Genomic DNA, 15,370 nt, shown 5'->3' on the forward strand with positions numbered 1-15,370 from the left:
ATCAATGTTATGGAATTTTAATCCCGACACTTTTTACAATTCAGGTACATTATTTCAGCTGATGCTGCTTTTGACTATTAGGAACAAAGATGAGCATCCCATGTAGTTAGGAGTGTAGAATGCAATCTTGGCCTTAAGCCATCCTATTTCCTAGAGTCCAAATGGCAAATTAGAATCAACATTTCTAATTTTTGCTTTATAAGCATAGCATTATTTTCAGCACACTGAAGGTAGGTGTCAGGAGGGCAGAAAAGTGCCTAAGGCATGCTAAAATGATAGATTTTAAAAAACCACCTGCTTTGTGGTTACTTCTATTGCTTTATAAATTATACTTATGCATTATTTGCATAAGTGATTTTCTAATTAGTTAGAATAGAAGTCCTCAAGGAAAGACAGCCAATGCTGTTGCTCCTCAGAACCTAGTAGATAAATTGGCTTGACAGAAACCTTTCCAAGGGAATATATTTTAGGGCCCAAGGGTCAGAACATGGTGTCATGAAGTGGATCAGCACACCACCGCGTGAAGTCTCCTGATACATACAGTTCTGCGCCTTCACAGCTCAGTTGCTGGACAGTGGTCTTCAAAGTAGCACTCACAGGGTCCTAGGAACAGGGTACAATGGGGAGGGGCAGAGATGGTTATGGGTGGCCATGAACAAGGAAGGTTCCAGCCCTTCCTGTCTACCCTTTCTGCAAGTAGAGAAACTCTATAATTTTTTTTTGTTTTTAATATTGAGCTTCACATAACCACAATTGCATTTTGAGAAGAGATTTAGCAGCTTCAAAAAGAAAGCTAAGAACCTGTAGCCTGGGAGACGGTGTAACTGGAGCATCTCAGGAAGGCATCCCTGAGCATATGCAGCTTCTTGGTAACCAACTGAGTGAGCAGAGAGATCAAATGAGTTGTTCCTCTTCAAAATTTTCCTTTGGGGAAACCAATTTTTTTTCCTAATGATGTTGTTTTTGTTCAATATGTTGTTAACTGATGAAATCCTATCAAAAGACTCAAGAAATTCTTCCTAATAACATCTCAATCTTCAGAGGGAGGATCTCACCGTCCTGAAGTCAATTGCAGCTGAGTCTGGTGTGGGGTTTCTCAATCGTGGTACTACTGATATTTTTGGCTGGATAGTTCTTCATTGTGGGGGACTGTCCTGTGCACAGCAGCATCCTTGGCCTCTACCGCCAGATGCCAGTAGCACCTCACTTCCTAGCTGCGACAATCAAATATGTCTCCAGACACTGACTAATGTCCTTTGGTGGGAGCAAAATCACCCTCCCCTGACCTCTGCAGAGAAGCACTGGTCTGTTGAGTACAAAGAACTGCCAACACAACAATGCCATTTTTGGCCCTAAATCTGAGGTTGAGTATGATGCACTGCTCCAGCTTTTCATGTGGTTGGTTCAGAAACAGACTTTGAAGGAATTCTCCAAAGAGAAATGCCAAGAAATTTTGAATAAAGTCCTGGCATTGCTGGAATAAGTGTTAAGTGTTTGGTCTCCTAAGATAACTTCTTGGAAGCTGGCAGGCTCGTTTGTTGTACCAGTCTAGTAGGTTTGTCGTAAACCAGGCCTGGTACATTACAAGTTTGTTTTGTTTCTCATCAAAGTGTCTTCCTTACCCAAGGAAAAACTAAAGAAGAGAAAAAAGTACAGTACAATTAATCTGGTTGTTTTAGTAAAATTTTGGCGGGAAAAATAAGAGAGAAACTTGGTTTTGAAGTCTGGCATTAAAGATCACAGCAAATGTTTGTGATAGAGTACAGGTTTCTACTCCAGTTTCCTTCTGGAAGTTTCCTGGATGTCTCATTCTTCTGAGCTATAAATGCAATCTCTTATTGTTATTTAATCACAAAAGATTCTTTGTTTCCCTACCTGGCACTTGAATAAGTTTCCATTTTTCCCCTCTGCTTGACTTCAGGTAAAGAACATCAAAAACACAACAAAAGAAAAGCTTTATTTGAAGAGAATCTGTCTCTAATCAATCGCAGCTGTAACTTACGACACCACCAATTAAAAAGCCTGGGCTTCGGCTCTGCTCAAATGCGGAGGCCACGTGCTGACCTAGTGATCGGTCACCTTGGGGGCAGCAAGGGTCGAGGGACACCTGTTTGTCATTTCCTGTCACAACAGTGCCATTTGCAGGAATGTCCAGGGAGCACACAGAGATGGTATGGGCAGTCTTCATCAGACATCTCCTCTGATCAGTTTTTGGAGAGAGGCCACAGGAAACAAAGTGATTGCTTGGTGCTGACCTGTGGGGCTCTGATGCAGGAACAGCATGTGATCCAGGGGCTGGGCTATCCTTGGAGGAGAAGCCTGTGTGTTTCCCCAGTGAAGACCAAAAGCAAGAACAGAAAGTCTACAGAAAAATACAGTTCAAGAGACATACGGAGCCCCCAGTTGCCATGGTGTGAGGAATAGATGAACAGAAATCTAGAATTTGTGTAGGTTAGATGCTTTCAGCAGAAAGAGCTATGTAAATATCTAGAGGAATAAATGAATTTATTACCAGATTACTTTTTTGTTATGGGCTAAGGTCTTCAAAGGATGGGGTTGATAATGAGATCTGCCTGATGTAGGAAACAGACTGAGATAATTGCTGTAAGCCACCAGAGCTTGGCACCTAATAAATGATAGATAAAATTATAAAAATAATGACCATCATTAGTATTAATAGCTCAGAGGCTATTACACATCCCTGTATATATCCAAAGTAAAGGAGAGAACAAGGTAAATATGGAGATGGCTTAGATCTTCAAGCTAATTGTGTCTCAGTTACCTATTTTAGGCAAACTGTGAATGATCCAGTTAATTCTCTCTGCCCTTGTATTAGTTTCTTGTGGCTGCTGTGACATATTACCGCAAAGTACTTGGCTTAAAACAACGGAAATTTACTCTCTCACAGTTTTGGAGGCGTGAGGTCTGAAATCAAGGTGTCAGTGGGGTTGCGTGCCTTCCATTCATCCCCAGAACAAATCCTGTCTCAGTGGCCTGTGTCCTTACTGGCAGAATAGAAGGCTGGGACCAGGGTGGTGATACCGGCAGGATGTCCTGACAACGGCATTCCCCTGTGTTTGTTTATAATTAAAACAACTCTTCCCTGTGGTCCAGGAAGGGTGAATGGAAAGGCTCTGAGTGGAGATGACAGGGCTTGGTCACAGATTGCACGTAAGGTTGGAGGCCGAGAGTGGCCGATGATGACGGATTTCTTGCTTCGGAGACTGGCAGTGTTACTGACAGATGTGAGGAAGCCGGGAAGGTGACCCATGCTGAGTGGGCAGCTGGTGAATTTGCTTTTAAAGAGTGGATTCTGGCCTCATTAAAGCATAGACAGCTCCTTCCTTCTCCATAGAGTCATCGCAACTTCATGTCACCAAGCCCAGTTCTACATTTCAGCTTTTCTCTTGCCTTGTCTGTGTGTGTGTGTTTTGGGGAAAGGGCAGGTAACGTGTCAGCTTCACATCCCAGGATGTCAGTAGTCAGAAAATAAAAGCTCCCTGAGGCCTCTTTTTTTGATAGGTCTGCAGAACAATTTTTACCAACTGTTTGTAAATGATGTGTGTCACTTCACATGATTTACTATTTTCAAAGGTAGGAAAATATACAACTTCTTATGCTTAGTCAATAATTAGTTAATAATAAGTTCCACCAAAAAACTTCTGTAATTTTCCAAGTACCAGATGTTTTGCTTCTCAAATATCTGTTTTTCTCAGTCATTGACTGCTATTCGACCATTTAACTGGTTAATATGAGCACCAAGATAAATAAATGGAGACCTTTTAACCCACAGAGTTTGAGTGACAGCTTGGACTAAACCATCAGTCTCCTGCTAAAAGAAGACACAAAGGCAACCCTTAAGTTAGACACAGACGTGTTTTGAAGGTCAGGTAATTTATTTTTTTGAGAGAGAGGAAGGGTAAAGAATTAAATTTTATTAATTATATGTATATTTTTAGTCTCAGGAAGAAATATCCATTTAGTTTTGCAATACTAAGGAACTACACAGAATGACTCAGAGTATTATATATTACAGAAGAGGTCTAGACATTGTGCGTTTTCTAAATTAAAGTTGTTTTTCTCTACCTCCTTGGTCTTTGTGTTCTGTCACAAAAATGTTTTTCACTACAATGATTTTGTACCATTTCAGTACTTCTGATCAGATGTAAACACCTGAAAAAAAAGTATAATGTTTTTGTTCCTTCAATATGATTTAGCCTTGAATTGGAAACACTGTCATATGAATTTATGGTTTGTACAGTTCAGGAAAATGAAATACTAAAATATCTTGTAGTTTTGCAAACTGCAATTCAAACATGCACACATGCCCAGGCACACACATGTATGCACACACATATATATACATAATATATATATATATAATCACACATATACGCACATACACAATGTCTGAGAAGAAACTGTCCAGTCGGAAGACTGAAGAGTAGAAGTAGAATCAAAACAGCAGGCACCCTGGAGAAAGCTCCCAGAGACAGGTTGCCTCATCAGTAAAACACTTTCTTGTCACTTCCTCAGCTCAATATTGAATTGCACCAGCATTCTCATGAGATTGTATATTAATTTAATAGACACTTCTGTTGGAAATATTTCTCCCCCAGTCATGCAGATTTTATTTCTCTTTGCCTTATCATTCCTCCTTTTCCAAAGTGAGTCATTAGAAACGTAGGATGTGATCCCACACTTGGTTGCGTTGAAGTGTAAGTCATTACTAGGTATTAAAGGTTCTTAGTCCTGAAAGGAGATCCTCTTTCCAGGTGGGGAAGAGGAGGGATGGGTCAAAATCTGGGGGTGTGTCTGGTTTGTCCGTTTACACCCTGGCACTCCCTCAGCAGGGAAAATCACTCAGGAGCCCAATTAAGGGGCAGGTCTGCTGGGCAATTGCTCAGAAGTGCTAAGACATCACTGGAAAATTGGAAACAGCCTGTCAATTAATTCAGGTCATTACACTTAACCAGAGAAGTAGGCAGCAACTCCAAATGGAACTTCAAAAATGAAACACTCCTTTCCAATGCCTTCTCTACCCCACTAAATAAATATTGGATTTAAAGAATATCAATCTGAAGTGACCCCCCAATTGTTGGGCTGCCTGGTGCACCCAGATGCCTAGAGACCACTCTGTGGCCAGGGCCACTCGGTGCGGTCACTCACTTTTCTGACCACTGTCTGTCACAAGTGATGGGCAGCCCAGGAGTGCCCAGAGTAGGAGACATGGCAGCACGGCACTTCTTGGTCATGTCCATAATGAACTCTTGGCCCTAATCCCCACCTCCCGCAAATGTTAGTCCAGTCCATCTGCAATTATTTCCCCATTAAATAACAATGACTAATATTATTATTTCTTGCAAATGGCTTTCCTTGTTTCTGCCTGAAATAAGTGACTTGCAAAGTCACAGTCTGCGTTCACAACACTGGCCTTGCTCCTGGCTTCTCTCTCCCCACCTCTATTAATTCCATCCTCCCATCCTCCAGCCCCACCCTCCCAATTTCTCCCTGTGCCCACCTCACTCCACTACCTGGTGCCAGCCTCCACAGATGCCCTGCCTGTGGGTAGGAGGAGCTTGGCTGTGGAATGGAGCATTGCTGGCTGGCTTTAGTCAGGATTAGTTTTTAAAAGAACTATATCCAGACCTTAATAAGAAGGTGCTAGAGTGAAAAAAAATTTCCATTGTAAAAGAAGCTTAGAAAACAAACAGTTCCAAATTAGCCACAATAAAAGGATGCATTATACATGATTATAGAATGCCTGGTAAGTTACAGACAAGTTTGACCTGCTCTGGAAAACTTGAAAGGGTCTGCTGTGCAGAGAGTGAGGTGGGAGTCTTTGTCTTAGAACCTCTACCTTCTCTCAGCTTCAAGTCAAGTTTCGAGCATCATATCCCAGATCACAAAGAGATTTGAGAATGTAAATGGTTACAACTCTCCTAAAAATGTTGCCTGATGATAAACTTACAAGAGTTACCTCTAATTTGTACCTTTGTATATTCCTAGGAAACTCTTGCTCCAAAGCAAAAATTCCCACATTATTTTATTGGTGTATTTTCAGGTGGGTAGCAGACCTGTGAATAGAAGGGAATAAACCATTATTGAGCTATTATGACTGAGGACTCAGGAGGATATTGAGCTATGATGATAGCTCAAATTTATGTATATTTATAAATATATAAACTCCTGAGTCATAACAGTTCAATATCATAGATATGTATCTTTATTTTTTATCAAAATATCAAAAGTTTTTATGAACAAATATTAGGATTAGCGTTAAACTGCTATTACAAATAAACCCCTAAATTTCAGTAGCTTAACACAATAATTTTCTTTTACAACATAGCTCAGTTTGGTTTCAGGACAATGATATCAAGGATGGGGTGAGTGACAGAGGTGGGGCCTCTGCTCCACATAGAGATTCAGGGACCCAGGCTGATGGAAGACTTCTACAACATACAGCTTCCAAGTACACCTTTGATGTCAACATCCAGAGGGAGGGAGTGAAAAGAGCATGGAGAAGTGAGTTTGGGAGGTTTTATAATTCTGGCTTACAAGTTACATGTGGTCATTGCTGTATCCATTTCATTGACTTTAACTGAGTCTCAGAGACACCCAGGACTTCAGGGTTGACTGGTAAATGTAGCCTAGCTGAAAGTCAGGAAGAAGAGCAATGGAATGTCTGATGGATAGCTTGCGGTCTTTGTCACAGACACCAGACTATAGAAAGTATGATTCCCATTTAACAGGTAAGGAAGCTATAACTTGTCCAAGATAACTCAGCTAGGAAGAGAAAGGATTTGGGGGTACAGGGAGCCCTGGGACTTCCAAAAATTAATGATTAAGGCACTGCAGTAATTATAATTGCTATTTATTGAGCATTGTGCTTTTTTTTTTTTTTTTTTTTTTTGAGACAGGGTGGAGTTTGCTAGGAGCCAAAGGACTAGTGCCAATAATAAGTGCTATAGGATGGCTGGGAGATGGTTTTGAGCAGCTGCTAATGTGCTGGCCTCAGTCCTGGGTGATTTCATGTTATCACATGAATCCTACAGGAACTCAGTGGTGGGAGTAATCGCTGTGGATTGGGATGGCCAGAACGTCTTCAGAGGGGAGGTAAGACTTGAGCTAAGTTGAATTATATGGTGATATTTCTCAACAGTAAAGAAAGCTGGCTGAGTGAAAACCCAGAGCATAATTTCTCACTGGCTGGCTGCTCCAGATAGTAATAGCTTCAGTGCCCTTCAGAATGGAATTTTCCTGAGCCTGTGAAGATGTGAGGTGTACCCGGCAGGTAAGCATTCTTCCATTTGCCTTCCACTCATTGCTTTAATTAAATGCACATTGCTTCTCCTGGTTAGTTCTTCCAAGCCTCCAGAAGTTCTGGAATATCTCTGTAGCAGCTGAAATGGCAGTTCACTGAGTGGAAATGATGCAGACAGGGAAATGGATCTTTTAAGTCTTTTTTTTCACATTGGTGATGGAGTTGGAGGCAAGGAGAAGGTAGGGTTGGGCTGTCAGACCAAGGGAAAGAATGATTCCGGGGAAGATTTCCTCTAATTTCTGAGTCCTTTTCTGATGTTATCGCTGCTGCTTTTTTTTTTTTAGAATTCAATTAGATTTGTGGCAGGAGGCTCCCAGATTTATACTCTTCCTCCAGGAATTAGGGAATCACAGAAAAAATAGCTACAGTTATGGAGGGCTTTCTATAAGTTTAAACCCTCCATATGGATTATTTTATTTAATCCTTACAATATGCAGGTACATTTTACTGATGAGGAAATAGAAGCCTAGAGAGGTTAAACAAGTCGCTCGAGATTATATTGCTACTAAGAGGTTTAAAGAGGAATTGGAATTTTCAATTTTCTTTAAACTTTAAAAAATGTAACAACTTTGGGGGCCAGGTGTGGTGGCTCATGTCTGTAATTCCAGCACTTTGGGAGGCTGAGGTGGGTGGGTCACAAGGTCAAGAGATCGAGACCATCCTGCCCAACATGGTGAAACCCCATCTCTGGGTGTTGTGGTGCCCACCTGTAGTCCCAGCTGCTCGGGAGGCTGAGGTAGGAGAATTGCTTGAACTGGGGAGGCGGAGGTTGCAGTGAGCCGAGATAGTGCCACTGCACTCCAGCCTGGGCAACAAAAGCAAAGCTCTATCTCAAAAAAAAAAAAAAAAAAAAAAGTAACAACTTTATTAAGATATAACTCATATACCTTACAATTCACCCTTTTAAAGCATATAATTCAATGGATTTTAGCATATTCAGGTATGCGACTGTTACCACTGTTGCTTTTAGAAAATTCTCATCTCCCCAAAAAGAAACTCTGTACCCATTAGCAGCCATTCCCTAGTTCTCCCCAACCCCTTGCTCCCCTTCAGACCTAGACAACCGCTAATAAACTTTCTGCCTCTATGAGTTTGCCTATTTCATATGAATGGAATAATATAACAGGCAGCCCTTTGTCACTGGCTTCTTTCACTTAGCATAATGCTTTCAAAGTTCATCCATATTACAGCATGTATCTGTACTTCATTTCTTACTATGGCTGAATATTCTATTGTATGGCTATACCACATGTTACTTAACCATTCATCAGTTGATGGAAATTTATGTTGTTTTCATTTTTTTGCTATTATGAATAATGCTGCTATGAATATTTATGTATTTTTTTCTGTAGGCATATGTTTTTATTTCTCCTGGGTTATACCTAGGAATGGACTTGCTGGATCATAGGGTAACTCTATGTTTAAACTTTTGAAGAACTGACAGATTATTTTTCAAAGTGACTGCAGCATTATAGATTTCTACCAGCATAGAATCTTCCATGTAAACCACTCACAAGGTCATTTATATGTTGATCACTTTTTCTTTCTCTTTTTTTTTTTTTTGAGACAGAGTCTTGCTCTGTTGCCCAGGCTGGAGTGCAGTGGTGTGATCTTGGCTCACTGCAACCTCCGCCTCCCAGGTTCAAACGATTCTCCTGGCTTAGCCTCCCGAGTAGCTGGGACTACAGGTGCCCACCACCACGCCCGGCTCATTTTTTGTATTTTTTAAAATAGAGACGGGGTTTCACCATGTTAGCCAGGATGGTCTTGATCTCCTGACCTCGTGATCCGCCCTCCTCAGCCTCCCAAAGTGCTGGGATTACAGGTGTGGTTGGTCACTTTTTATACACACAAAATATCCATACAGCTTACTATGGCTCTAATAAAAACCATTGAGAGACTGGAGAATTTTCTTGATGAGGAACCTTAAAGTCGAACTCCAGGTTTGGAAGCTTCAGTGCTTTTTGATTTGAAGAGAGTAATTGAGCTAAGTGCTGATGAGGTAAATGATGAGAGCTGCCATGTTTGTATGTCCCTTCATTTCCTGAGGCATTAGGGAGATTTTCTGCATATTTCTAGAACTGAGTGGTTTTTGGCAGTACATGTGCAGATGTGGCAATAGCCCAGGATTGTCTATTATTCTGAAAAGCCATTGACATTTGCTGAAAGACAGCACACAAAAGAAGACACGCATAATATCTATGCATATGTCATGCTGATCTCTTGAAATGTTAGGTACTCTGGGCATTAAGTTTACTGTCACTTAATTGCAAGTGACATAAACCCAAGGCCATTCTTTTAAGGGGAAATAGGAGAAAGGAAACCCAGAAAGTAATTCTTTTTTGCTCTTTGCAACAGATATGTGAAAGGGGCCTAAAAGGTGATTTTCAACAAGGTATACTTGAATGAGTCTTGAGCCTCTCTGTCTGGGAATGGAGGAGCATTTGCTGAGTGTTTATTCTGAGTGCACTGGGTGGATGTGGGAAGAGAATAAGCCATGGTCTCTTGCCTCTGGCAGTTTCTAGGCTGTGTTACCACAGAATAACTCAATGCTAAGCTGTGACTGTAAGTGATACACGGATCGAGGGAAGGGAGAGGTGGAGTGTGCAGGAGCGGCAGCTGAGAAAGCTTACACAGGAAATGGGACCAACCGTACAGAAAGCCAAGCCTAGGACCATGTTAGGCTGGAAGGAATGGTGTGACTATTCCAGGTGGGGTCAGTGGTACCAACATGACAGAAGCCACAACGTATTTAGGGGTCAATGGACAGATGGGCCTGGCTGGAGCAGAAGATGTATGGGAAAGTTGGAGTGAGGAAAGATTAGAAAGCAGAGTAGCATCACGGAAGGAGCATGGGACAGGGAATCTGGACATATGGATTCTGCTTTTAGTTTTGCTACTAACCAGTTTTCGATGCAGGCTCTGTGATTTAGTATGGGGCTTCTGATTCTTAATCTATAGACTATGGGAGCTGAACTAGTCCTAGTTCTCAAATCTGATTTTATATGACAATTCCCCGAGTGTTTATTTAAAATACAGACTCCTGGGTCCATCCTGTGAATGTCATGTTTCCGTAGATATGAAGTGTTGTCCCAGGGTCGTGGTTCTCTTGCTGCACAGTGGAATTATTTGAGATGTTTTTAAAACTAGGGATGCCTCAGTTCCAACTCCAGAGATTCTGATTCGATGGGTCTTGGGAGCAGTGTAAGCTTTGGGAATTTGCAAGGCTCGCCAAGTGATTCCCAGGGGCAGCTAGGCTGAGAAGCACTTATCTCTGGTGCATTTGGTGCCCCTAGTTGATTCCGAAGTACTAGAGGCCTGGCTGGAGACTCCATGGGAATGGAAGGACTCCAGATCTAATCCTAACTCTGAAGGACTTTGATTCTGTAAAAAGCGTGCTGAAATCAGGTGGTGAAGGGCCTTACATGCTAGACTGATTTATATCACATCTTGCTTTATAGGGAGCAGGAAACAAGTGAGATGTTTGAGCTGAAGAGGAGTTTAAGACATCTCACCTTTGTACATTTCATTGTTTTAGGGCATGAGAGCTACCACCACGGGAAGAAAAGAGAAAACTGCCTCTTCATTCATGCGTTTATCTGGAAAGGGTGACCACTGCCAATTCCGCGGTGTGACAGGATCTGGTGTCTCTGCACAGCATAAACAGAAACAGTCAAGGGGGAGAGGTGGAACACAACCCGAAGCCACAGGGCAGTATGGTGTGGTTGTCACCAAAGTGCAGGCATCCTTAACCAAAGGATAGGCCACACTGGTGGGCTGGAGAGGACCACAGGCAGGGCGGATTTAAAATTATGTTTTAAATTACATCCTCTTTTCAATTCTTTTAATCTTCAGATGAATCAAGGCAAGCCTCAGCTAATCAGTAGCATGGTTCATGGTTTTAACGGTTCTCCGGTATTTGCCAATCTTCCTTTTTTTTTTTTTTTTGAGATGGAGTCTTGCTCTGTCACCCAGGCTGCAGTGCAGTGGTGCAATATCGGCTCACTGCAACCTCGGCCTCCAAGGTTCAAATGATTCTCCTGCCTCAGCCTCCAGAGTATCTGGGACTACAAGTGCATGCCACCATGCCCGGCTAGTTTTTGTATTTTTAGTAGAGATGGGGGTTTCACCATGTTGGCCAGGCTGGTCTTGAACTCCTGACTTCAGGTGATACACCTGCCTCAGCCTCCCAACAATCTTCCCTTTTGACAAAGAAGAAGCAGGATCCCCAGGCTTAGAGCTCCAGGCGGCTAACATATCTAGTTAGAATTTAGTAATAGGACATCCCCTGCCTTGTCTAAATCCGTCTGGTCCTTCCCCTCTGGGGGGTTCAGATAGGGAGGATTGGGACCTTCTATAAATTTGCTTCTTGAATAAACTTGACTAAAAACGTTAGTTTTAAAAGAAGGTTAATAATAGCACAGATGGAAAGGGGAGGCAGAAGGAAAATGGATCTGTGACAGGCTGTACAAATAAATGACCCTCAGGAGACACTGGTGGGGTCTCTCCAGAATCTGGACTAGAAGTCAGAAACCCCAATCCAGGTTCCCAGTGCTGGTGGGCTCCTCCTGTCTCTAGACTATCACAATAAATGTTGGGGTCTCCACCTCACAATCTTTAAATTTCTTTTCAGGTCTGAAATACTACATTTCCATGACAATATTTCTAAAATACAACCCCTTCCCGGAAGACTGATCATATCTGGTTATTGACAAGGGGTCATGCTGCCACCCTCTCTGCTGCCACTGGCTGCTGGGAGCTTGTGGGCAGCAACCAGGGACTAACCCTGGCATTATTTCTGTGGGACCACCAGCTCCAGATTTCCTCAGAAATTGCAGGGCAAAAACATTTTAAGGAATGTGGGCCCTGCAGGCTAAAACATCAAAATATTTCAAGAGCAAAACAAAACAAAACGAAATGAAACAAAACCAAGCTAGTGAAAACCAAAACAAACCAAATAGCCTTGTAGTTAACTGAATTTTCTCCACTTTTTCAATCTTTTTTTTTTTTTGGTGGGGGAACGTTTTTCTTTCCTAAAAGTGTTTTGTCAGGGAACAGATGAGGTATTCTATTAAAATGCATTTGCTACCACTATAGGGATGCTTCATAGATCAATATGAGAAATTCCTCCCCAAACTCCTCCCCCCACCAAAAAAAAGTGTCAACAAGTATCATTCCATAGATGATTTGGGGGAAGTTTTGTGGTTCTCTAATCTGTGGTTCTCAAATGGTAGTGTGTATAAGAATCACCTGGAAAGCTTGCTAAACACGAAGATCCTTGGCTCAGCCTCAGTAATCTGATTGCGCAGGTGTGGGACAGGGCCCGGGAGCGTGGGTCTTTTATGAGGTTCCCAGGTGGTTTTGATACTGATGGCTTAAGACCACCATCCAGGATCCTGCGCTGAGGGAAGGTAGGTGATGCAGTCTCTAGCCAGCGCCATCCTGAGGGTTGTGGCATGAACCTCCACCCCTGCCCAATTTTTACTCAGGTTTCAGATTAATATCAAGGGCAACCCTGATGTGATCAGTATCTCAACAACAGAGGGTAGGATACAATTTAAGGGCATAGTTGGAGAAGTTCAAAAATCTATCTTTAAATCCCTGTTTGCCAGCTTTGTGACGTTGGGCAATAATATGGTTAGGCTTTGCGTCCCCACCCAAATCTCATCTTGAATTGCAATCCTCATAATTCCCACAATCCCCATGTGCCAAGGGAGAGACCTGGTGGAAGTAATTGAATCATGGGGGCAGTTTCCCCCATGCTGTTCTCGTGTTAGTGAGTTCTTACGAGATCTGATGGTTTTATAAGGGGCTCTTCCCCCGCTTCACGTGGCATTTCTTCCTGCTGCCTTGTGAAGAAGGTGCCTTGCTTCTCCTTTGCGTTCCACCATGATTGTAAGGTTCCTGCGGCCTGCCCATCCATGCTGAACTGTGAGTCAATTAAAGCTCTTTCCTTTATAACAGCATGAAAACGGACTAATATAGGCAGGTTGCTCGTATTAGATAACCTTCCTGTCTCGACCTCCTCATTGTTAAAATAATCCATAGAAAGCCCCGGGGTTGAGGTAAGCATTCAACAAAAGTTAGCTCTTATTATGGTGGTAGGAGTTAGGAGATGGGAGGCATAGTGAAAGTGAAGTTTGTACACACAAAGTAACAAGTGTAGGTGAGGATGTCAAAATATTGGAAGCTTTGTGCACAACCCTTGTTTGTGGGAGTGTAAAACGATGTAGCTGCTGTGGAGAACAGAAAAACAAGTGGAGCTTGGATCCCAAGGGTTGCAGATGAGAGGGGTGAAAGGTATCTCATCCTGTCCCAGGCCAACTTCTGTGGCTCCCTGGTGCCCTGAGTGGCAGCAAAAGTCAAATGTCACATGGGGGTGGGGTCCAAAGCTTGGAGCCTGAGCAGGAGAGAAAAGTGGTTCTCAGCTTGGCATGAACACGATAGAGGTGACTCAATGTCAAGTTTCTGAGCATTTGAGGGCACCTGGTGACATAATGGAACTCATAGCCAGGTGTCCCATCTCCAAGTCCCCCTTAACTGTATCCTGGGCTGTTCTCAACACACCAGCCCCTGGGCAGCCCCCCACACTTGGGGTGTTGGCTGATGCCTCCTAGAAATGGCTTTCTGGGAGTGACTCAACAAACAAGGGGTTGTTGCTTCCAGAGGGCCAGCAGGGCTTTGTTAGTAGATTGCTCTCGAGCCAACACATGTGCTCTAGTTTTTTCCAGGTGCCTATCAAAATTTGTGCACAAACAGTGCAGGCATGAGGTATGTGAAATAAATTCCATATCCTTTTCCTGTATGCAAAAGCCCTGTACCTTGACTTTGACAGAGACAGCAAACCCTTCTCCCCAGGGATGTGTCTGAGTCTCAGAGCATGAATTGAGCCTTTTTGAGCTCTTACAATGTTTTGTTTCAGTCAGTGGTAAAGTCTGCTGACAAGGAAATATGAATAAATTTGAAGAGTAAAATAAGGGGGAATTTTCCTGTATGGAAGACAGAAAAATCAAGGTAGTCAGTCTAGCTGCTGATACCTCCCGACCTTGATGATGGAGAGGAGGAGAAAGTCGGCTCTCTAAACTTACCGATCCATTTTCCCTTTCCCTGCATCCTTTTTTTCTTTTCTCCAACCGCTTACTTCCACGACACGATAAGGAGGAAGGGAACAAACACAAGAGCAGAGCAAGGAATTGTCTTTTTGGGAATAAATCTCTGATTTTAATCATATTTTGAATTTCTAAAGTTACCTTTCAGTCTTGGGATCCAACTTTATAAATATCTCCCAAGTAGCAGAAAAACAATTATTTTGACCTTCAAGGTGAGCTGTTAATTTAAACACCAATAATGATAGCTTTTATTATATTTAAGGCACAAGTTGTTACAATGTCCAAACAAACCAGGAAGTTTGTTTGTACAACCCTCCTCCCTTTGACGCTGTTCTCTGGCCACCAGGATACGCTCTTTCTCTGCCTCCTCTCATCTTCAGCCATTCTTTCCTGTCCACTGTCAGCCTGACATGAATCCAATAAGGGGCCTCCCTCTGTGTCACCAAACAAACTCCTGATGCAGGGGAAAGATGCAGAGCTCTGACTCCAGCCAATAATAACAATGTTGTAACATGTTCTAGATTTGCCTCTTAGGTTTGCCTCTTAGGCACTCCGTTTGCTTTCCCCACCTGCCTTTAATTTTTGCCCTTACCACAAACCGATGGAGATATGCATCAGAGACTTATCAGATGAGTGCATCCAATAGAACTGAAACGTTCAGTCTGTCTAATTTAGGAAATTCTAAATAGCTACCTTCAACTAAGTTCAAAGAATATTATTGTTCCCATGTTCCTTCTTTAAAAAACAAAAACAGTTCCTTCGGTTAACTGAATCAAGATAGCCACTAAGAGAATGTCGCAACATATTTTTAAAAAACGGAAATGCAAGAAAATGGAAAGTTAACAGAACATTTTCAAGTGGCAATTTTAGTTTTCACAAAGGCTTAGGTCGGTGGTAATCTGTTGTCATTGAAATATCCCTGGTTTAAACGTAAGTG

Source organism: Pongo pygmaeus, chromosome 11 (assembly GCF_028885625.2).
Source record: "Pongo pygmaeus isolate AG05252 chromosome 11, NHGRI_mPonPyg2-v2.0_pri, whole genome shotgun sequence".
Classification (NCBI taxonomy): domain Eukaryota; kingdom Metazoa; phylum Chordata; class Mammalia; order Primates; family Hominidae; genus Pongo; species Pongo pygmaeus.